This window comes from Protopterus annectens, chromosome 7.part1 (assembly GCF_019279795.1).
Source record: "Protopterus annectens isolate FY-2018-M chromosome 7.part1, PAN1.0, whole genome shotgun sequence".
Taxonomy (NCBI): Eukaryota; Metazoa; Chordata; order Ceratodontiformes; family Protopteridae; genus Protopterus; species Protopterus annectens.
Window position 1 is genome coordinate 383,912,630 of NC_056740.1, and position 23,138 is coordinate 383,935,767.

The 23,138-nt window shown below is 38.2% G+C and overlaps 1 protein-coding gene across 14 annotated transcripts in view; it reads right to left on the reverse strand.

Moving 5' to 3' along the window:
• The window catches only part of MYO5A (myosin VA), a 4,204,798-nt gene that overhangs the window by 222,515 nt on the left and 3,959,145 nt on the right, over positions 1 to 23,138 (reverse strand). The window lies entirely within an intron of this gene.

Here is a 23,138-nt window from a genome sequence, read left to right on the forward strand (position 1 = left end):
CTAGAGTTGCACAAGACCTGCATTTAAGAAATGTTAAGCACCCCCCACCCCTACTTTAATTGTTAAGGTCAGGTCTCGGGTTAGGCAATAAAATCTGCCAGTACTAACCAGTAAATGACAGCAGCAGGAGAAAATATTTGTTTATGCCTGCTGTCCGTACTAATAAGGTGTCCCTTCCTCTTACAAACTTATAAAGTAGCTAGAATAGCAGGCTTTGTGTTCACCTACATTTTCTCTGAAGGATACGAACTCGGAAACTCAAATGTATGTCACTATACAGTGACTAAAATCCTAAGTAATTCGTCTGAAAACCACAGAGTTTATGAGGAACATATCAAACAAATGAGGCAAAAATCTGGGCATTCTGTGAAAATCCAGACAGTTTAGAAGCATGGCAAGGTGAGTGTAAATGTAAGGGACTGTGTGTTACACTGCCTTTCTAACAATGCTCACTAAGTTGCTACATGCTTTACAACTGTGTAAGCCTGAAAAACACTCAGTGCTCTTTTCTTTCTTTCTCTTTTCACTATAACTAGTAGTATCTGGAGCAGATACAAGCTCCATGCACCACAAAGAATTATGATTGGATCTCTGACCAGAACCCTAAATTATGTGTTTTCTACACTGATGCCAAGATTCACCTCTCAAACTTTTCTCTCGAGGTGAAATTCTTGGCACCCATGTCTTGAACACATAATAAACAGGTTATCATAGGTAATCTGATCATAGTTCTATATACAAATATATGTGTGTGTGTGTGTGTGTGTGTGTGTTTTAACTCTGAGATTGCACAATATCAGGGAAAAAGAGAAAATTCCCTTAACCCAACCGAGGTCCTACGTAAGCCTAACCAACAAGGTTCCCTGGCTTATAACACCTAAGAAAGTTATTTTCCTGTGCCACTGTCGAGCAGAGACACATAAGTGGTCCTCGGGGTGCATTTCTTATTTCCCATCCACTCATCAAGACTTTTCTTGAAGAGTGCTAATGAAGAACTTTGCTTGACATAGATGGGTAGCCTGTTCCAGAGTGTGGGAAGTCTCTGGGACTGGAATCTACCCTCCAGCATGTCCTGTTTATTGTGGTGACAAGGTTTAGGTCCCTAGAGTGTGTAGCTCGGAGGGATTAGGATTTCTTTAGGTGTAGCATGTCCAACAGCTCTGGGTTTGACATTGCTTTATATGTTAGGCAGAGATCACCTCAGAGTAGGCGATATGCTACGGAGTAAAGCTGGAGTTTTTTGAGGCGGTCAGTGTAGGGCATTTGTTTGAGGCCAGTAATCCTCTTTGTGAGGTACTTCTGTGGCCTTTCCTGCTGCTGCAGGTGTCTTATGAGGTACATTCCAAAAGGGGTGTTGTACTCTATAATGGGTCTAATGAGTGTTGAGTAGAGGGGAACAATGACCTCTTTTTTCCTGGATGACAACCCTTTTATGATGAGGTGTGCCATGTAGAAGGCCTTCCTGACTACTGTGGCAATGTGACTATCAAAGGACTGACTACTGTCCACCTGGGTCCCAAGGTCTCTTATCACACATTCGGTGTTAAGTAGACTGCTGTCTATGTAATAGTTCATGGGTACAGAGTTTTTACCAAAGGGGATGACAATGCACTTTTTGGCATTGAGCTTGAGACCATGGCTCTGACACCAGGCATCTGTCTCAGCGAGGCCCTTCTGTAGGATTTCTACATCATTTGGGGACTCGACTATGGCTCCTAGTTTGTAGTCATCTGCAAAATTCATTAGCCAGAGGCCTTCTGTGTTAGCCTGTACTTCAGAGAACTAGATACCAAACAGGAGAGGTCCCAGGACTGAACCCTGTGGTACTCCACTTGTCACTGGTTTGAGGTCAAATTTGGAGTCTGCAACCTTTACAGTGTGGGTGCTGTCAGTGAGCCAGTTGGCAACCCATCTTTTGACATAGGGATTTATACCTAGTTTAGTGAGTTTAGCTATAATTCCAGAATGGGGGATGATGTCGAAAGCTTTGGCGAGGTCAAGATAGCACAAAACCAAGATAGGCTGTGTGAACCACCTTACCCTCATCTACGGCTTTCGTGACTGCCTCAAAGTAGTTGATCAGGTTCTGGAGGCATGAGCTGCCTTTCAAAAACCCGAACTGGGTGGGATCCAGATTTTGAAGGTTACCAATGTGTTTGTTTATGAGTTCCATGATGATATGTTCCATGGCCTTGCAGACCAGGCACGTCAGGCTAATAGGGCGATAGTTCCCAGGATCAGTGGTGGCTCCCCCTTTGAGGAGTGGGATAACTGTTGCTGTACGCCATTCAGTGGGCACAAAGCCTGATGTGAGGCTATGACTGAACACAGTGCTTAGGTAGGGAGCCAGTTTGTTCTGAAGTTCGTGTAAAATGTAGCCTGGGATGCTGTCTGGTCCCATGGATGCTGTGTTTTTGGCTTTAGAGAGTGCAGCTTCTACCTGTGTAGTTATGATTACAGGGACTCTGCATTCTTCCTGTATAGATACGGGAAATTTAGGGGGTGGGGGGAGTAAAGTTAGCACTGAACCTATCTGCCAGGATGTTGGCAATATCAATTGGTTCTGTAATTTTCATGCTGTTGCGCTGTAACTCAGAGCAGATCTGGGTGCTGCCATTGAGATTCTTGACATAGTTATAGAATGTTTTGTGGTTGTCCTTAGAATTAGTGACGATTTTGTTTTCGTAGCTAGCTTTGGAGGATCTTATAAGGGATCTCCGCTTCTTACTGAGGCTGACCAGGGAGCTCCTCCACTCATGGGATTTTACTCTCTTTTGCAACAATTTCTTCCTTCTGTTGTACAGTTTGTTTATGGCAGGGGACCACCAGATAGGCTTCCTTTTTTTGGAGGATAGCATCTTGGTTCTGTTTGGGATAGCACGATCCATGCACTCATGTAAGTGCTTATAGAGTGCATTTGTGTAGGATTCAACAGTCGTAACTGTATTGTCCATCTGCATGGGTGTCATGAAGTTCACCACTTCTGTCTTAAAAAGCATGAAGTTGGCTTTGGAGAAATTTTTTACCATGGTTTCCTTAATGGGGGGGTGGGGGTGGGATGTGGATATCAAGGGTGATTAGCTTATGGTCGGATCGGACCAATGAGGAGTTGACTTCAGGTGTGGAACACCAGTCACTCATGTTGGTAATGACTAGGTCTAGGATATTTGTTGCCCCTGGTGGGAGTGTGGATAAGCTGATCCAGGGCATTGGAGTTTATGAATTCCAGAAAGCGTTGTGTGAAGGAGTTGGTACAGGAGAAGTTTTCCCAGTTAATGGTGGGGTAGTTGAAATCGCCCATTATTAGGGTGTTTGGTTGAACCCTAATATTTTCCAGTTCATCAAGAAAAGAGGAGTGGGAATCCTGGGGCATGGTGGAGGATCTGTAGCAAGCTATAATTTGGATTACCATTTTGTCCAGAGTTAGTTGCACTTTGATAACCTCGGATGCATTATGATGAGCAATTAGCCTGGAGGTGTGGATATCCTTAATGAATATGGACACACCTCCGCCTTTGGTGTTCTGGTCCAGGTTACATGGCCAAAAAGTGTGGTATGAGTTATAGCCTGGTAGTGCAGAGGTGTTAGTCACTGCACAGATATTGATGTTCTCCATTTTAAGGAGTGCCTCGAGTAAGTGCATTTTAAGATTTAGACTTCTAGCATTGAGTAGCACTACCCTCAGTTTTTGCTTGCCTGTTCCTGTTATGGAGGTGAATTTGTCATTTGAACCTTGCCTAAAAAAGGCACTATAGGGGTGGCAAGAGCTTTAGCCAGTACCCGGAATCTCAGGGGCGACAGATGCAGGCCATCTTTGGCAAAGCATCGTGGTCTGTCGACCATGTCATCTCAAGCAGACAGATATTGGATCCCCTTAGAAAGACACCAGAAGCTTAGCCAATTGTTGAAGTCAATCATTTTGTCCCTGTACTGCGGTATCATTCTGGGCGATGGCAGAATGCTACTCAGGGTTAGGATCATACCTACCTGGGCTACAAGATCGGAGAGCTTTTTCATGTAGTCCAAGGAGGTACGTCTCAGGTCATTCACACCAACACGGACAATGATAGAGTCATATTTATACTTGTTGTGGAGTGACCTGAGTGGGTTATGTGGCAGATCCTGGCATCCGACAGGCAGCTGACAGCAACCTTCTCCTTGTTTAGCCCGGAGAGAGGGACATCAGTGTGCCCGACTATAGAGTCACCTATGACTAGTGTGTTGGATACATTGTTTTGCCTTATTAGCTGTGGTTCCGTGGCACATTGAGTCTGTGGGTTATGTGCCATTTGGGTTGTGTTGGGAGGTGGAAGCTGCTTGCGTTTCTGCTTTGGAGGTCTCTGTTGCTTGGGTAGATTATTATCGAGAGCCTCCGCGAATGTTTTCGTGTTTCTATGTGTGGATTTTGGTGGTGTAGATTTAATGAGACCATGTGATAAGTGTGGTGTGGTACAAGTGTTTACATTCTCCTCTTGAATGTCAAGTTCAGTCTTGGTTGGAGAGAGCTTTACCTTCAGTTTGGCTAGATAAGTGCATCTCTCACAGGTTGTAGTGTTGGGTGGTAGGAGGAGAGGGTTGTCTGTGTACATGAGGCAATTTCTACATTGCCCCAAGATGCCCAGATTCATCAGATAGACAGGAGAGAACAATGGGAGCTGACCCTTTGACATGCCTGAATAAAAAACTATTTTCCTCTAGATAAGCGGGGAAAGTGAGTACAAGAGCTGTTTTTCTCTAAGCAAGTGAGCAAAGTAAGTGCAAAAACTGTTTTCCGCTAGGTAATGAGGAAGGTTGAGTGCTATAGTAATTAGTAGCTTATTTAGTGCTTACAATTTTATTTATTTATTTATTTATTTTATTTTACATTTGTTGACCGGGCTAGTCTAACTGGAGATATTTCCATTTTCAGTAGAGGCCCGGGGAGAAAAGCTCCACAGAGAATACACTTAAGGCAAGCATACTAGAGTTTAAGAAAAGTTTTAAGAGACAGAAACTAACAACTCTACAGTTACTCATTATTACTAGTGAGCTTAATACTGACTCACATAGTGACAGTAACAAAAAAAAATACTTAAATAAATTATACTATACTAAGACTGATAAAGATAACTAAAAAAATAAATAAATACTACTTCACACAGTTAAACTCAATGACATCATATTAAGTTATAAAATACTTTGAGAGATAATAATAGGATAGTAAGTGTGAGAAAGAGAGCTAAGAATATGAGTAATAAGAAGAGGTAGGTTGAAGGAAGGACAGCAAGTAAGATAGTTAGCAAGCAAAGAGAGCTAGAAGCCAGTCTATAAGCAAGGAATAATAGGAAAACAAGTGGCAGAAGAGGAGGAAAGCCAGTTGGATCGTAGAAAAGTTTAACATAGGAGACAGTAATGAAGTAGAGTCTGAGTAGTGAAGGATTAATCAGGTTTACTACATGTGCACAGCCAGTGGTTTTGGAAGTGAAGTTTGATGTTTAGTTTGAAAAGAGGTAATGATGCAATGGTTGTTATGTTACTAGGAAGTTGGTTCCATTTTCTACCTACTGAATTTGTGAAAAGGGAGTTGCCAGCGGTGTTATTAGATTTTGTGGAATTAGCCAATAGTTTGCTAGAGGAGCGGAGAGAGCTAAGATTATTGTAGGGGATAATGAGTTGAGAGAGTATAGGGGTGTTTGTTGGATGGTACAGAATTTTATGGGCAATAGTGAGTTGTTGGGTTGCAAGATAATTTTGGAATTCTGGCCAGCCTAGTAGTTTCAGGTTGAGACAGTGGTGTGTTCTGTAGGGGTTACCTGTAGCGGCTTGAAAGCAAAGTTATTATAGCTGGTAGAAAGTTTGGTAAGGTTGTTTTTATTGAGGTTGGTGAAAATGGGACAAGCATAGAGAAGAGAGGAAAGAAGATGGGAATGAGCGATCCTAGTCCTAGAGGAGGGAGTTAGGAAAGGCCTAATCCGATATAGAGATCCTATTTTCCTATTGACAAGTTTAATGGTGTTGTTAATGTGTTGGTTGAAAGAGAGATTATTATCAATTGTAATACCTAACAGTTTAGTAGTAGAGTCAGGAGAGATGATAGTTGCATTGTTAGAAGAGATAGTGAAGTTTAAAGGGGTGGTTCTGGAGGTAGGAGTAAAGAGGAGGAGTTTAGTTTTCTTAGCATTTAGTAGGAGAAATCGACTAGAAAACCATGTCTCGACGGTGTTAAAGACATTTTGAGTAAGAGATCTAAGTTCTGAGGTAGAGGATGCAGAGCAGATGAGGGTAGAATCATCTGCATATTGAATGCAAGTAGCTTGGGGATTATGTTTTGGAGATCATTTATGAAGAGGGAAAAAAGAAGAGGGCCAAGAATAGAGCCTTGTGGAACTCCAATAGAAACTGGCAGAAGAGAAGAGATGTGGTTATTCCAGAGAACAGCCTGTTTCCTGTTAGTGAGATAAGAAGAAAACAATCTAATGGCAGGGATGTCAAAAGATAGTGATTCTAGAGTTTTGATTAATAAGGAGTGGTTAACCATATCGAATGCTTTGGAGAGGTCTATGAAGATGGCAGAAGAGAGTAGGTTGTTGTTACGGTTCAGGTTAATAGTGTCAACAAAGGAGAGAAGGGCAGTAGTAGTACTGTGATTAGGTCTGAATCCATGTTGACTGTTTGCTATGATGTTGTGGAGAGAGAGGTGTTGTACAAGCTGATGGTGTATACATTTCTCCATTATTTTGGCCAAGGGAGAGAGGAGAGCAATAGGTCTAAAGTTAGAGTAGTCAATGGAGTTACCACCTTTATGGAGTGGGATAATGTGGGAGACCTTCCATATATCAGGGATGATACCTTCTTTGATTGTCCTATTAATGAGAATAGAAATAGGATATGCGATAGCCTTGGCAGCTTTTTGTAGAAAGAGTGAAGGTAACTTGTCCGCAGAGGGGGTACAAGGTTTTAGCTTAAGAAGGAGTCTGTATATGTAAGATGTAGAGATGGGATGTAGAGAGAATTTAGAGGAGGAGGAGTTAATGAGGTTACATGTTGGGTGTGAGTTATTAGTGTTTAATTGATTAGCAAGAGCTTGTATAGTTTCAGTGAAGAAACAATTGAAAGCATCTGCAGTTTTTTGGGGGGTATCAGGATCAGAATTAAGTGGGGAAGGTGTTTTTGAACGTCCTGGGGAAAGAAGTCTATTAACTGAAGACCAGAAAAGTTTTGAATTATTAAGATGGGTTTCTTGCAGATTGAAGTAGAATTTCTTTTTATCAGCTAGTATAGCTTTTTTGGTTAGATTTCTAAGCTGGCGGAAGTGAAGAAGATCAGGGTTTTTTCTATGTGATCTCCATGTGGCCCAGACTTTATTTCTAGTGAGAATAAGTTGTTTGGTTTCATGGGAGAGCCAGGGGGCAGCATTGGATTTAGTTCTAATGCTACGTTCAGGAGCATGCAAGTCAAGGATAGATAAAAAAGTAGAGTTAAAGTACATTACTGCATTTTCAAGAGGGAGTGTTTTTAATGGGTTCCAATTACATGCAGTAAGTTCAGACTGGAACAATTCTGGATTGAAGTGTTTGATGGTGCGTACATGTCTTATGATGCAGGGGTTTATGCAATCAGCCTTATCCCTTGTTATGAATGTTAAGGAGTGATCACTTACATCATCAGGTAAAATTCCTACTTTGTAGTTATCTTTGACTTTATTTATAAGAATCCAGTCTAGAATGCTTTCTCTATTACTGTGTTTGTTGAGCCTTGTAGTAGAGGTTATAGTTTGGATAAAACCATGGAGGTTGATATGAGAAGAAGGATTATCAGCAGTAATGCTATTCCAGTCTATATTCAGGTCACCTAGTATGATGGTTTCTTGGGGATATGTGATAGATATCCAGCTAAGGTAATTTTCGAGGATTGGTATGTTATTACCAGGTGGTAGGTACATGCATATAATATAGATGGATTTTGGTGTTTAATTGTAGTTTTGAAATGATAGCTTCTATTTTGTTATCTTGTGTTGGAAAGGCAGGAAGGGTAGTAATATTTAGATGATTTTTATGAAGAATTGCAACTCCACCACCTTTACGGTTGGGACGGTCAAGTCTTATGATATTATAACCTTGGGGAGTAATCTCAGTGTCTTTAGTGGAGGGCTTTAGCCATGTCTCAGAGATGCAAAGAATGTCAAATGAATGTATCTGTAGGAGGGAATGCATGTAAGGTATTTTGTTGTTTATGCTTTGGGTATTAAGATGTCCTATTAGGAAGGTGTTATTGAGTTTGGGTATGGTCATTAGGGGAGAGTGGAAAGTTGGACCAGGGTTAGGGTGGATATCTCCTTGCTAGGTTTCATAGTGTGTTTACATTTTAGAAAGGTTAGAAGTTTAGTTTTGTAGTCTAAAGACAAATTGTATTTTAGGTGTGACAGTCGGTGGAATCTAGGTGGTTGATAGCTAGGTGTAGAAGAAATATATGGATAGGAATTTAGAGGATTTAGATATATTGTAGTTTGTTTATATCGATTGAAAGGTTGGACATGCAGTGGTTTCTCATAGAGGGATAGAAGGTATATTGAGCATAGGGTGGTAACTAATAGTGTGGAAAGTAAAATGTGGGATGACTTGAGTGGAGACATAGTGGAAGTATGTGTATCTATGAAAGGTAAAGAGAGGTAAGAGAGGGTGGAGTAGAAAGGTGTTGTTATAGTAAGGAGAAGTATGGAAGAATATAAGAAAGATAACAGAGGAATAGGGGTATAACAGAGACCAGGTACCAAGAAAGAGGTAGATTTTAGTGTAAATAGAGTACAGTAAGGTGGTATGAGTGAAGGAAGTAGAGTTTAAAAATAGAGAGAATTCACTGTGAGTGTGAGATTGAGAAGGGGTAAGGGTGGTTGAGGGAGGAGGGGGGGTTGGAAATTTAGAGTAGGGGTGTGTTCAGGGGAGGGAGGAGGATTGGAAGAATAGGGTAGGGGGTGTGTCTATGGGGCTATAAGTGTAGGACCCCTGGGGGTGGGTGGGAATTGGGGTAGGGAGGGGAGCGGAGTGAGCCCGAAGGGCGAACGGAGCTGGGTCAGCCAGAGGAGTCTGAAATTGAGGAAACAATCAGTCAAGTGTAAAAACAGCAGGTAAGTTAGAACTGGTAGAATAATGTTAGGAGATAAGGTGATAGTAGGCAGAGCTGTAGTAGGCAGGTTAAGGTCAGGATAGAGATGGCAAGGGAGGGGGATAGGGACTATGTTAGAGAGTAGATACAGGTAGAAGGCTGAAAACAGTAGGTTTGGCAAAGGGTGAGAAGAGAAGGTAAGGTTATGGGAGAAGCAGTGGGAAATATATTAGAAGTCAAAGAAGGATAGGCAGAAATGCAAGTGATAAAGATAGCAGAGTAGGAATAAGGGTCTGGGCAGTGATATAGGGAGAGTTGCTGGCTGCTGGTAGGCCTGGGCAGGTAGTTAGGCTAGGAACACACTTCGAATATACAGGGACATATATATAGTTAAAACATACTTAGTCAGTCTTTCTTTGTAATATTACTTGTTTCCCAAACAAAGTCTGGTAAATAGGATACGTTTGGGCAGTTCAGGTCTTCAAAGAGGGCCAAGCTTCTGTTATGTATTTTAGCTAGGTCCCGTTAGAGGGGTAGTTAAAATCTAGGAAAGAGAGTGAGAGTGTGAAGAGTGGAAAAAAGGATATGTAAACCTTAATACTCTAAAAAATAGCAATATGCAAACAACAATTATCAGCTTCAAGAAGAGTTATACTACAGAAGTAAGCAAAACAGGTTATACTTTGTATGTAAATCCTAGAAGATAGGTAGAGGCACAATTTGTTATACAGGAGTCATCTGCAATTGTCGGCTGTACACCAGCAAAGTATACACTCATAAAATGAAACAGCTATAAATTGCTTGACAGTTGTCTAATTAGAAACACCGTATTACAGTAAAGTAGGAAAAGTATTGAATAATAATGCAGTCGACAACTTTGTTCAAAGACTTAACAAACAAAAGGCGCCAAAATACAAACTTTGAACTGTCCACATGAAGGACTAACCTGGAACACAACCATTTCTACTGGTTGTTGCGATACAAAGTTACAGGCTTAACTCAGTACAACACAGTTTGTTACAGTGTAATATTACAGACATAACACATAACAAGTTCTGAACAAGTGCTGAGCACGAATAAGCAAATTCAAATGCTAAAACTAAGAATCTGTATCTGCACTACACTAGTTACAGGAAAAAAACAAGTGCAAATGCAGGCTTTCAAATCAGAAAGTTAAGAAAAATGGAAAAGATTGCCCAGACAGCCAATAACTACAATTTCTGGACCAGAACCACTCCTTATGTGGTAGACAGGTTATCTAGTGCTTACCACTCCCATTGACAAGCTAGAAGTCTGCCCTCCAACACAGAAAGGCCTGGGGGGGGGGGGCTCAGAAGCTTACATACAGTCCTGGATACAGCAAATCTGTATCTGGACTACACTAGTTACAGGAAAGGTAGGAAACAGGCTTAAAGTTTTTTTTTTACAGAAAAGTAGCTAAAACAGCAGTAAAACAATTCAAATGCAGTGCAAGCTAGCACACTTGAGTATGTAGCAATATTAGACAACACACAGTTTAAAAAAATGCAATTAAATTAAAAATGACTAAAAACAAGTACAGAAGGAGTGTATTAGGTAGAATGTGGTAAAGAGATGGGACTGGGGTGTGTGTCCCAGATCAAATCTACAGTGGGGCGGGCAACTGCAAAAGCCACCAAATTTAAACAACAAACCAGAAATAGGGAGGAAGGGTGGGACAAAACACTTTCAGCAGAGATCTGAAAAATTATACAGTGAATCAAAAATAACAGTGCACAACTCTGAATAAAATTAGTCCAGCAACATTTTACAGTACACAATTCTGTAGAACCAAAAAAATATACTTAGCTCTGTATTATTTCCAGATAGTTTTAAAAAAGCTCTGTTAGACACGGTCAATGAAAATGCATTTGAATAATATCGAAATGACTCCTATGTATTTTGACTAACAATGGAAGACTCCAAAACCCTGATCTCAACCACACCATCTCATACTATATGTAAAAAATGCTGTAATGAAACAACTTAGAAATGTAACTTTTTATCCCCACAAGGGAAGTGCACCAAGTTATCCTAAAGATGGATTCAATTAAAAAAATATTTAAGTAATTCTTTAAAAGTTGAATTTATTTGCCATTTTAGTAAGTGTTTAGAAATTAAAATACGTTGGGTTGTAAATTATTTTTTAATAACTGTAACAGTTAAATGAAGTGTTTAATCTTATGTAGAAGGGAGTTGGGGACATTTGTTACTGTGGAAATGTACTGCAATCTAAAAATGGAACCATTACCATTTTGTGGCTGTCCAAACCTCTGCAATGCCTAAAACCTAATAATACTCTTTGGAAAATACCACACTATGTCACACAGGTATTTCTTACTAGCACAGTAATTTGTTGGGACTCCTCCCATGCAATAAGTATGTAACAGCAGAAGCAAGAAAGCACCTTCCTAAAAAATGGAAATTCTGCCTAGGACTCTTATAAAAAGAGAGGGGAGCTGATCATTCAAATTAGTTACTTTTTTGCTTGTTAGAAAATCGGTTGTTCCATTTTCCTGTTGACAAGTGGACAGAGTTCAACTGTACTACACTGTTTTTAAGGACTCAGCAAATTCTGTTCTGATTCTGAAAAATAAAAAAACAGGGGGTCTGATGATCAGACAGGGAAGCAAAAAAGCACATTATATCTGGATCCCTAAATCTGAATATGAAACTCTACCACTACAGACAACCCAAATTTGTCTAAACCAAACACCCATTCATTTACCTTCTGCAACCACACATCCTCTTTTTGCTGTAATATGCACACACTCAAACACTCACACGATCAAATGGTTATGTATAATCCTATGTCAACTAAACTGAAATTTGACAGAAAACTGTGGGTATAGGGTACCGTATTGAATGGATACACCCAGTAGATTGACACTCTTTGGTCAACACAGACAGGAGATCTACAATCTCCAGGTAGGGGAATATGTCCTTTCCTTGGGGATTGTGCGATCTCAGAGAAATTATATAGAATTACCAGTGATGTGGGGGGCACAGCCCCCCCAAAACACTTGACACTTTTGCTCCAGGGTAGTTCTCAGAGCATGAGCAGAGCGTGTCGATATTTGTGATTTTGATGTTCTGACATTGAGCTACTGGGTGTCAGGGCACTGTCTGCTCAATCCAGTGCACTACACCCATATGGAAATACTGCATATAATTGAACATTCATAATCCTGAACATGTTTAACATTGGCAGAAGTGATCGAAACTCATTTGATCACTTCCGTCGGTGTTAGGTCTTTGCAAGATTGCGCAGAGTGGGGACTGGGGATATTGCCCTTTCCCCACTTTAGTGGGATCTGAGAGTTTATATATATATATATATATATATATATGAAAGCAAATCCCAGAGTACACCCAATCACTAATCACCAGTCAGAGCCGCAATCCAACCGGCAAGTGAACTTTGAAGACGTGGCTGAATCCAGGGTAAATGCTGTAAAATTTCCGTTGATATCGACTGGAAGCGTGTGCTGACGCTGTGTAGTCTCAAAATTTTGGCATATGTCTGGCTGCTGAAATGACTCCTATGTATTTTGACTAACAATGGAAGACTCCAAAACCCTGATCTCAACCACACCATCTCACACTATATGTAAAAAATGCTGTAATGAAACAACTTAGAAATGTAACTTTTTATCCCCACAAGGGAAGTGCACCAAGTTATCCTAAAGATGGATTCAATTAAAAAAATATTTAAGTAATTCTTTAAAAGTTGAATTTATTTATTTTATTTATTTATTTTATTTATTTTACATTTGTTAACCGGGCTAGTCTAACTGGATATATTTCCATTTTCAGCAGAGGCCCGGGGAGAAAAGCTCCACATATAGACAACGAGGTATAACAAAACAGATTACACTCAGCTAGGACTTTGACAATGAAAATAATTACCAAAAGAAAAGGACTTTAAATTCCTAGACAATGTAATAGCAACATGTTAAGGCTTATTACATCTTTTAAAACCAAGAAGAGAAAGTGCAAGACCAAGGAAGAGGAACAATGACAGATGGAGAAAGCAGATTTATAAAAGATATATAGTTTCTGGAATAGAGTCATAACCATATAGAGGAAAGATATAGGGGAGAGGTCTATAAATGGTAGAGGAAGAGAACTAAGGGAGAAAGCAGGAGGTACAAAAGAATAGGGAGAGAAAAAAGAGGGTTAACTAAGGAAATTAACTTTCAATCAGGATTAGAGCAGGGGCACATCCAGTGGCTTATAAGGTAAATTCTAAGTTTTTGTTTAAACAGAACAGTAGATGCAATGGAAGTAAGTTCGGTTGGAAGTTGATTCCAGTGTTTACCAATGGAATTTGAGAAGAGGGAATCACCAGCTAGGTTATTAGATTTGGTTAAGGTGACTAGCAGTTTATTAGATGATCTGAGTGAGTTCAGATTAGAATAAGGGATTAAGAGGTTAGAAAGTACAGGTGTGTTTTGAGGTTGATAGAAAGCTCTTTGGACAAACGTGAGTTGGGAAAGAAACAGCATGTTAGTCAGTTCAAGCCAGTTAAGTTGCTGCAGTTTCAGACAGTGGTGAGTTCTGAAAGGCTTACCAGTAACAAATCTAGCTATATTGTTGTAAGTGGTAGACAGTTTGGAGAGATTGTTTTTCTTGAGGTTAGTATAGATTGGTGAGGCATAGAGAAGAGTGGAAATAAGGTGAGAGTGGGCAAGAGTAACTTTGGCTGGGGGGGTTAAGAAAGTTTTAATTCTATAGAGAGAGCCAAGTTTCCTGTTTACAGATTTAATGGTATTGTTGATATGACAGTCAAAGGAAAGATTGTTGTCAATCGTGACTCCTAGCAGTTTAGTAGTAGAGTCAGGAGATATAAGGGTTCCATTATTAGATAAGATAGTGAAGTCTAATGTAGGGGATCTGGTAGTAGGCCTAAAAAGTAAGAGTTTGTTTTTTTTTTGCATTTAGGAGGAGGCAACGTTTTAGGAACCAAGTTTCAACTTTGGAAAATACAGTTTGGGTATTAGTTTGTAGTTCAGAAATGGATTTAGCAGAGCAAATTAGTGTGGAGTCATCAGCATATTGTATGCATATAGCTTGGGGAATAGCTACTTGTAAGTCATTTATAAAGAGGGAGAAAAGAAGGGGTCCGAGAATAGAGCCTTGGGGTACCCCGAGTGAAATTGGGAGAAGAGATGAGAGTTTGTTATCCCAGAGGACAGCCTGTTTCCTGTTAGTGAGATAGGATCTAAACCAGTGGACAACCTTAGATTCTAAGGATAGGGATTCAAGAATGTTTAAGAGGAGTGAGTGGTTGACCACAGAGCACTAAAAAGGAATTTATTTGCCTTTTTAGTAAGTGTTTAGAAATTAAAATACGTTGGGTTGTAAATTATGTTTTAATAACTGTAATACTTAAATGAAGTGTTTAATCTTATGTAGAAGGGAGTTGGGGACATTTGTTACTGTGGAAATGTACTGCAATCTAAAAATGGAACCATTACCATTTTGTGGCTGTCCAAACCTCTGCAATGCCTAAAACCTAATAATACTCTTTGGAAAATACCACACTATGTCACACAGGTATTTCTTACTAGCACAGTAGTTTGTTGGGACTCCTCCCATGCAATAAGTATGTAACAGCAGAAGCAAGAAAGCACCTTCCTAAAAAATGGAAATTCTGCCTAGGACTCTTATAAAAGAGAGGGAGCTGATCATTCAAATTAGTTACTTTTTTGCTTGTTAGAAAATCGGTTGTTCCATTTTCCTGTTGACAAGTGGACAGAGTTCAACTGTACTACACTGTTTTTAAGGACTCAGCAAATTCTGTTCTGATTCTGAAAAATAAAAAAACAGGGGGTCTGATGATCAGACAGGGAGGCAAAAAAGCACATTATATCTGGATCCCTAAATCTGAATATGAAACTCTACCACTACAGACAACCCAAATTTGTCTAAACCAAACACCCATTCATTTACCTTCTGCAACCACACATCCTCTTTTTGCTGTAATATGCACACACTCAAACATTCACACGATCAAATGGTTATGTATAATCCTATGTCAACTAAACTGAAATTTGACAGAAAACTGTGGGTATAGGGTACCGTATTGAATGGATACTGCCCAGACACCCAGTAGATTGACACTCTTTGGTCAACACAGACAGGAGATCTACAATCTCCAGGTAGGGGAATATGTCCTTTCCTTGGGGATTGTGCGATCTCAGAGAAATTATATAGAATTACCAGTGATGTGGGGGGCACAGCCCCCCCAAAACACTTGACACTTTTGCTCCAGGGTAGTTCTCAGAGCATGAGCAGAGCGTGTCGATATTTGTGATTTTGATGTTCTGACATTGAGCTACTGGGTGTCAGGGCACTGTCTGCTCAATCCAGTGCACTACACCCATATGGAAATACTGCATATAATTGAACATTCATAATCCTGAACATGTTTAACATTGGCAGAAGTGATCGAAACTCATTTGATCACTTCCGTCGGTGTTAGGTCTTTGCAAGATTGCGCAGAGTGGGGACTGGGGATATTGCCCTTTCCCCACTTTAGTGGGATCTGAGAGTTTATTTATATATATATATATATATATATATATATATATATATATATATATATATATAAATAAAATTATTAGGAGGTGTAGATGGATAGCTTGTCCCCTATAAAATCATAAATGTGTTTTTCACTGTTTTGGCTTTCGATCTTTTGGGGTCGATTGTTATCCATTTGAGATTTGTGTACTTTGATGTTTATAAGTATACACACACACACACACACTATTTTATATATATATATATAGATATAGATATATATATATATATATATATATATATATATATATATATATATATATATATATATATATATATATATATATATAGGGCATGCCACAGCAAATATATGAGACACCCTCAATGGCAGTAGACCACAATGATATATTGTCTCCTAAGTAAAAACTTTCCAATAAATCAATACCATTGAGTCCTGGAAAAGTGCATAACTTCCCTCTTTCCTGTTGATTCTATAGTGTACACAACCTAAATCCCTATTCCCACTGATGTCAAAAGCAAGAGGTTGAGGTTAGCCTAATGACTGCAACATTTCTGGTAACAGATAACACACCTCCCTTTACCTTTTATATGAACCCAATGACACAATTTAGAGTTTTATACTAAGTGACCGGTATGTCAAATGATTGAAGAAGGGAAAACAAACAGCAGCATGCACTAAAGGGCACCACACTGAGGACATTTTTTTACACCATAAAATAATCACTCAATTCAGAACAGTACCCCTTTATAACTGTGCCACATGAATATACATTTTGCTGCTGCTCAAAAAAATCCAAATTCCAAGCTTTATAATATGAACTTTCAAAGTTGTCTGTAAATTCCTATATGGAGCACACAAAGGGAGGCCAAGGGATGAAAGGCATGAAATATGAAGATGACAACTGCACACTGAAAAGTAGGTTGATTAGAGCTCTCCCACAGTGAAAAAGAGAAGAGGTGTAAAAAAATGATAATAATCATAATAAAAGCTAACACTTTGGGTAAAATGCAGTTACTGGTTAGTCACTACACTGACCAAATATTAGTAAAGAAGGATCTGGAAAAAGTCAAAGAAAATCAACTAGAAAAGGATAAGAAGAAAAAAAACTCTGGTTGTGAAGAACCTTGCAGCTGTTTGACAAATAACAGTTCAGGTTTCAGCTTTGATACAAGAGATGGCTTCAAGTAAAGAAAAACATAAATCAAATGTATTCTGAGTTGTTTAACATAAATGAGGCACTGGAGGAATATATAAAGTCAAATAGCAAAAGGCTGGAAAGAATACAAAATGTTTTAAAGATCTATTCAGACATTCTGAGAAAATTGCAGAAGTAAATTGTTGAAATGACAGAAATACTGACCAAATAAAAGGCTTCTCAGGAAGACCCGTTTCATAAACTAGAATAAGAAGGCACATCACACAGAAAAAAACACAGACTTTCTGCTATGTCAGAGAAACTGGAAGGAATAAATTATATTAATTTTATAAAAGTACAAATAAGCAACTGGACTGGTATCACAGCAAGGTTTATTAATTGAAAGAGCACACCATGTGTATGTTCCAAATATGGCCATGAGAAGAAACTAATACCTCTATTTGTAAATATACAGTCATGCCAGCAGAAAGAGCTGCTCTGGACAAAAACTGTGGCAGTGGAGAAAAGTATTAAAAATTGGGGACACCAGTCTGTTTACAGAAAATGATTATTCACTATCCATCAGACAGAATTACAGCAAGTTTATCGCTGCAATCAGGGGATGTCGAGAAGCAGGTGTGTGATTCACGTTGCTATATCCAGTTGTCCTTAGAATATTTTCCCAGAGGATCAAAGACATTTTGAATGCAGAAAAAGCTGTGTAGGAAATAACAAAAATACCCACCAAACAGGGAGCTAAGAAAGTTAAAGGGGGACTCTGTGCCTCATTCTACTGGCAATAAAAAAGCCCAAAGATTGAACTTGCCAGTGAAACCTTTTATATTGCTCCAAAGCAAAATGACTAAGCAGAAAAAAAAACTGAAGAGATGACTAGAATAATAATTTGGACATGAAGCAGAGACTAGTGTTGGGTGGTAGAGATTATGAGGAGGAAGATCATGATAATGAGAAATTAGGAAGTAAATAGAAGAATTGTAAACTGTAATCTCCATAAGATGCAGTTTAGATACGAGAACTTTGCTAATGAAGAAGTAGATAAAAAACTAAGTTTGGTAACTGTGTTAATTTGGTGGGAAGAATCTAAAGCATCATTCCCACTTTGTCATAAATCTTCAGAGAGATAATGAAGGGGCTGAAAATGTAACTGTCAGTAAAAAAAAGGTTTTGTTCTTAGTAATAATTTTCTGAAGTAAACTGCATATTAAATTTTAAAGTAGTTCTGTAGGGTATGCAGTAGTAATTTAAATGAGAAGTGGGGGGTCTTATCAGTGACTGCTGTTTATGCTAATGATATTACACTACACAAGTATTTTTTCTTGACTATAATGTATCTGGAGTTTATACTGTAACAAGAGAACGATAGAATACAAGTGGAATAATGCTGTGATTTGGGGTTGCTGGGGAGGAATGAAAAGAGTAACTGATCTTATTATGTGTTTTAAATAATAATATTTGTCCTGGTATTATACAATTGGATATACAGACTAATATTCTTAGTTTACATCTTAGATAAAAATGGGAAGGGTTTTTCTTTCTCTAAGCAAACAGGCTAGAAAATCGAAAGCACAAACAAATGATAGATTTCTAGCATTTGAAGAAAAGCTGTTTTTATTTATTTATTTTTTTTTTTTGCATTTGTAAAGTTTTCCAACACTAGTATAGGCAGTTTGTCTACAGGTGCAACTAATTAATCAGGAAATGACTGGACCATGAGCTCCTATGCATTTATTTAAGAAACACCATAATTAATATTTAAAGGGGAAATGGAAAGCAGTTCAGTGAAAAAATGAAACCTGATATTGATAAAAATGAACACACTTGCAAACAGATGCATTCCCATCAGCCAACAGCATTTCAGTATTAAATATAATAATGCACAATTAAGTACATTCATTTAAGGGTATCCAGTGCACTTCTTCTTAAGGCTACAAATCTATTAACTAAAGAGTATGCAAGTTGTTTTTCAAATCTGGAAGGGAAACAAAAATAGGACAATGACAGGTGATATCTGTGCAAGAGGGAACAGAGGTTCTAGCATGCCCTTCCAGCATGATTAAACATAATTTTACAATAGGTAAAAGTCTGTAGGTGTTGCTGTCTGTTTTGGGGTAACTGTTCCTATATGGAGGAATAACTTCCCCTTTTGTAAACTACATAGTTTTGTGCATTCTCTGTAATTTAAAAATGGTTGGGAGACATTTAATTTTTGTATCTCAGGCGTATTTATTGAAGTGAAAAGTCTGGGAAAATGGGACATTGGTTCAAACAGAGATGAGAACCAGCAACTGCAGACAAGATCAACCTGCCAGGCATTAGTGTGTGGATGTAACTTACAAGTTGGAAACACATATTCAAAAGAACTGTAATGCAGAATATGTGAAAATAATAGCTTCTTATCAGAACGACTATCTGATCAATTATATCATGGAATGTAACTAGCACTGAAGGTATTGACAAGCAGTAAAGAGCACTGACGTATATTAAGTAGTGTAGGGTACAAATAATGTTACAGGAGACATTTAATAGAAATGAACATGTGAATTTGGCAAAGAAAGAATTACAGAATGGATATTCTGCACAGTATCATGGGCAAAGGAAAATGGAGTAATAATACTGATTGAGAGAGGGACTCCAACAGTGACAGAAGAGAAAAGAAACAAAATAATGGTAGAATTTTGGTAATAAAACCCCATAAAAAGGTGGAGGTGTAGCCTTAATTTATCGGGACTCCTTAACAATAAATATTCATCTGAAACCTGTCCCCACTTTCAATAGTATGGAAATCCTAATAACATCCCTTCATATAAACCCTAATAAACAACTGTGTATTGCTATCTACATTGCCCCAGGTCAAACCATCCCCCATTTGGAAGACTTCCTATGTTGGATTAACCAAAATATCTCCCAAGAAACTATTATTCTAGGAGTCACTAACATTAATTGGCAAAACCTAACCTCCAAAGCTCCTGCTACCAACATTAACCTTCATAGTTTCACCAACTCATCACAGAATCTACACGTGCTTTAAATACCCAAGCAGAACCTACAATAGATTGGATTCAAGTATCTCAACCCCACTACTAAATACCGGCATCCTCCCAAACACTTTAAGTTACCACCTACCTGCTTACACACATAGAACCCAAATACAAATCCCCAAACCTCACACATACAAATCTACCAGGAACCTTGCCCATTTTGATCAAAACATACTTAATACCCTACAAGCTCAAAACTGGACACAATAAAAACAATGCCTCTGGATGACGCTGTAGATTATTTCAATAACGTCTTTCTTAGCAAATTAAATAGCACTGCACCTCTTCGTACAAAATGAACAAAACCTAACCTTGCCCCCTGGCTAACAAAACAAACTAGAGACAAAGCCTGGAAATACAGAAAAAAAAGCAGAACTCAAGCAAATGGACAAAATTATAAACTTTGAAATACTGCAAAAAAAAAAAAAAAAAAAAAAAAAAATCATAACCGATAAGAAAACCTATTTCTCCTCACAACTATCCTCCCAAAGTAATAATCCAAAAAAATCTGGAAATTTGTATCCTCCCTACTTAATCCTGGTAACATTCAAAATCCATCACCATCTCCCGACAAAGACCCCCCACCAGACAGCACAAATATTAAACACCTATTTCACTGACACTATTCAAAAACTAGTCAAGGATTCATCTACAAAAAGCAACCCTAACTCCCGAAATACCACACAAGTAGACTCCATATCTACCTCTAACAATAACTCACCCAATCCTCCTTTCTCACTACAACCAGTACCTACATCCCTAATTCTAAAATTACTAACCACACTAAAGCCCTGCTCACTCTCTTCTATAGCTTACCCTATAAGTATTCTTATTAATTGAAGACGATACAACGAGAACTGTTGAAAAGAACAAATATGCAGTCGCCCGATGTAGCAAGCTCCCAGCCCAAAGAAATTATAGTAAATTCCAATGAAAGGTAAACGTGCCACCACCAATGAACAACTCCACAAAAACTTTGATAAAGAAGTTTATTTAAGCTGAAACATGCGTTTTGAAGCTACAGCCACAGCTTCTTCAGAGTTTAAAAATAACCCGCCAAACTGGTTTATTTTACAAAATAAATTATTAAAGGGCTATGCTCCTTATTACATTTAAAATATATTTAAAACTTTCAATAGACATCCCTAACCAATTCATGGATAATAAATCATGTTATACTAGGACATTATACAAGATCTGTCTCCATGAAAAATTTTTGTTCATCCATATTACATGAAAACAACTATACAAAGCATAAAAGCTTTTATATTAAAAATTATACCATGACATTATTTATTAACTGACTGCCTCAAAGTCATCCGAACTTACTCCAAAATACTACCTCCATCCCAATCAACACACCACATACATTCAGTGGTAGTCTCGCTAGAAATAAAGAGTTTTAATACTCCAATTGTTGTACTTATTATGTTTTTTGAATTAAATACACATCCTTTACATTGACTCGTTTTGTCATGTGTGGACAAAATCACAAGTGTAATATTAGTCTACCTCGAGTATTTTATAGCCCATCATTCTTATGATTATTAAGAAGATGTTTTTCCCACCATGTCAGCCAAATTATTAATATAGTGAAACTTTTATAGTATCACTAGTCACCTAAAAATCCTACCTTTTGTAATTTTGTTACTTAGTATTAACTGTTAAAATAATGACCAGGTAGTAAGTGGCCATCTATTAATGTTTATCTTTGATAACTCCTTAATCTCAGTATACATGTTATATTACAATGCTCATTCAGGCCAGGATAGGAGAAGGCATCCAGCCTCAACTGCCATTCTAGTTCCTTATTTTCTAGGAACAGTGGTGTTGGCCCTCCTCGTCCTGTATTACAAACTTGATCAATTGGTATGAATTCAAAACTGTGTCCTACGTTTTTTGTTATATGTTTTGCTAAAGCATTTTCAGTGTTCTGTTTCCTCATTGCATAAACGTGTTCGTAAATTCTGTCCCTCAGCCTTCTATCAGATTTACCTATATAGAAGGCTGGGCAACAGTTGCACGTTGCCAAGTAAATGATAGATCTTGATTCGCTATTCAGTTTTTGGTTAATACTGAATTGTCTACCACGGATACAAAAAACACTTGTTGCTTTCACAAAGTGGCAGTAATTACATTGCCCACATTGAGAAGATCCTTTCGTTCTAGTAATGAGGTTAATTCCATTGTGTCTCTGTAATAGAGCTTTTAGGCTGTTTCCTCTTCTATATATAAACCTAGGTTTATTTCCTAATTTATCCAACAATTGGTGGTTGTTAGAGATAAAGTACCAGTTTTTGTACAAAATAAACTGAATTGACTTAAAATCAGTGCTGAAGGTGGTGATAAAACTACATTCGAAGTTGTTCATAGTGTGTTTATCATAGTCTGACATATTACTACCACCAATACTTATCGCAGTGGTTAGCTCTCCACTTAAGTCCATTGTTGGACTTATAGCCATATCCAGCATTTGTTTCACTGGTAACAGTGGAGAGTAATTTCCTAAAGCTCTTTTATCATTGATCTCCTGAAGTAAGTCGTCAAATAGATATACTGGGTAATCTCTATTGGTAAACATAAGTTTTAGAAGGTCAACTTCCTTCTGGAATAGGACTTCTGTACTACAAATCCTGGACGCTCGGATCAACTGACCCTTAATAATAGCTTTCTTTTGTTTGTAAGGGTGACAACTCCTGAAGTGAAGTAAGGAATTACAATACGTAGGTTTTCTATAAATGTTTGAAAAATATTCACCCCTTGTTGAATCCTTACTTAATTTGATATCCAAGAAATCAATTTCTCCATCGGAGAACTTTGATGTGAACCTTAAGAAGGATGTGGTGTCATTTATAATCGCCACAAAGTTCTTTTCTTGTCACCCTCAAACAAAATGAAAATATCGTCCAGGTATCTAGTGTAGAATTTTAATTTAGCTTTTCTTGACGGATGGTTAAAAATATTTACCTTCTCCCAATGTGCCATAAACAAGTTCGCCACACTGGCCCCACAAGGGGACCCCATAGCGACCCTTGCTTCTGCAGGAAATATTTACCATTAAATGTGAAATAGTTAGATGATAGAATGATGTCCAATAACTGGGTAACTACATTGATTTCTTTTTTTGTTGCTTTCAATTCCATTAACATAAGGGAAATCCATTCAACTGCCTCCAAGTGGGGGATGGATGTATATAAGTCTATGACATCTATTGTTAAAAAATTAACAACTTCGTCATATTCAATATTACTTATCTTGTCCAAGAAAGTCCAAGAATCCTTGCAGATGTAAGGTACTT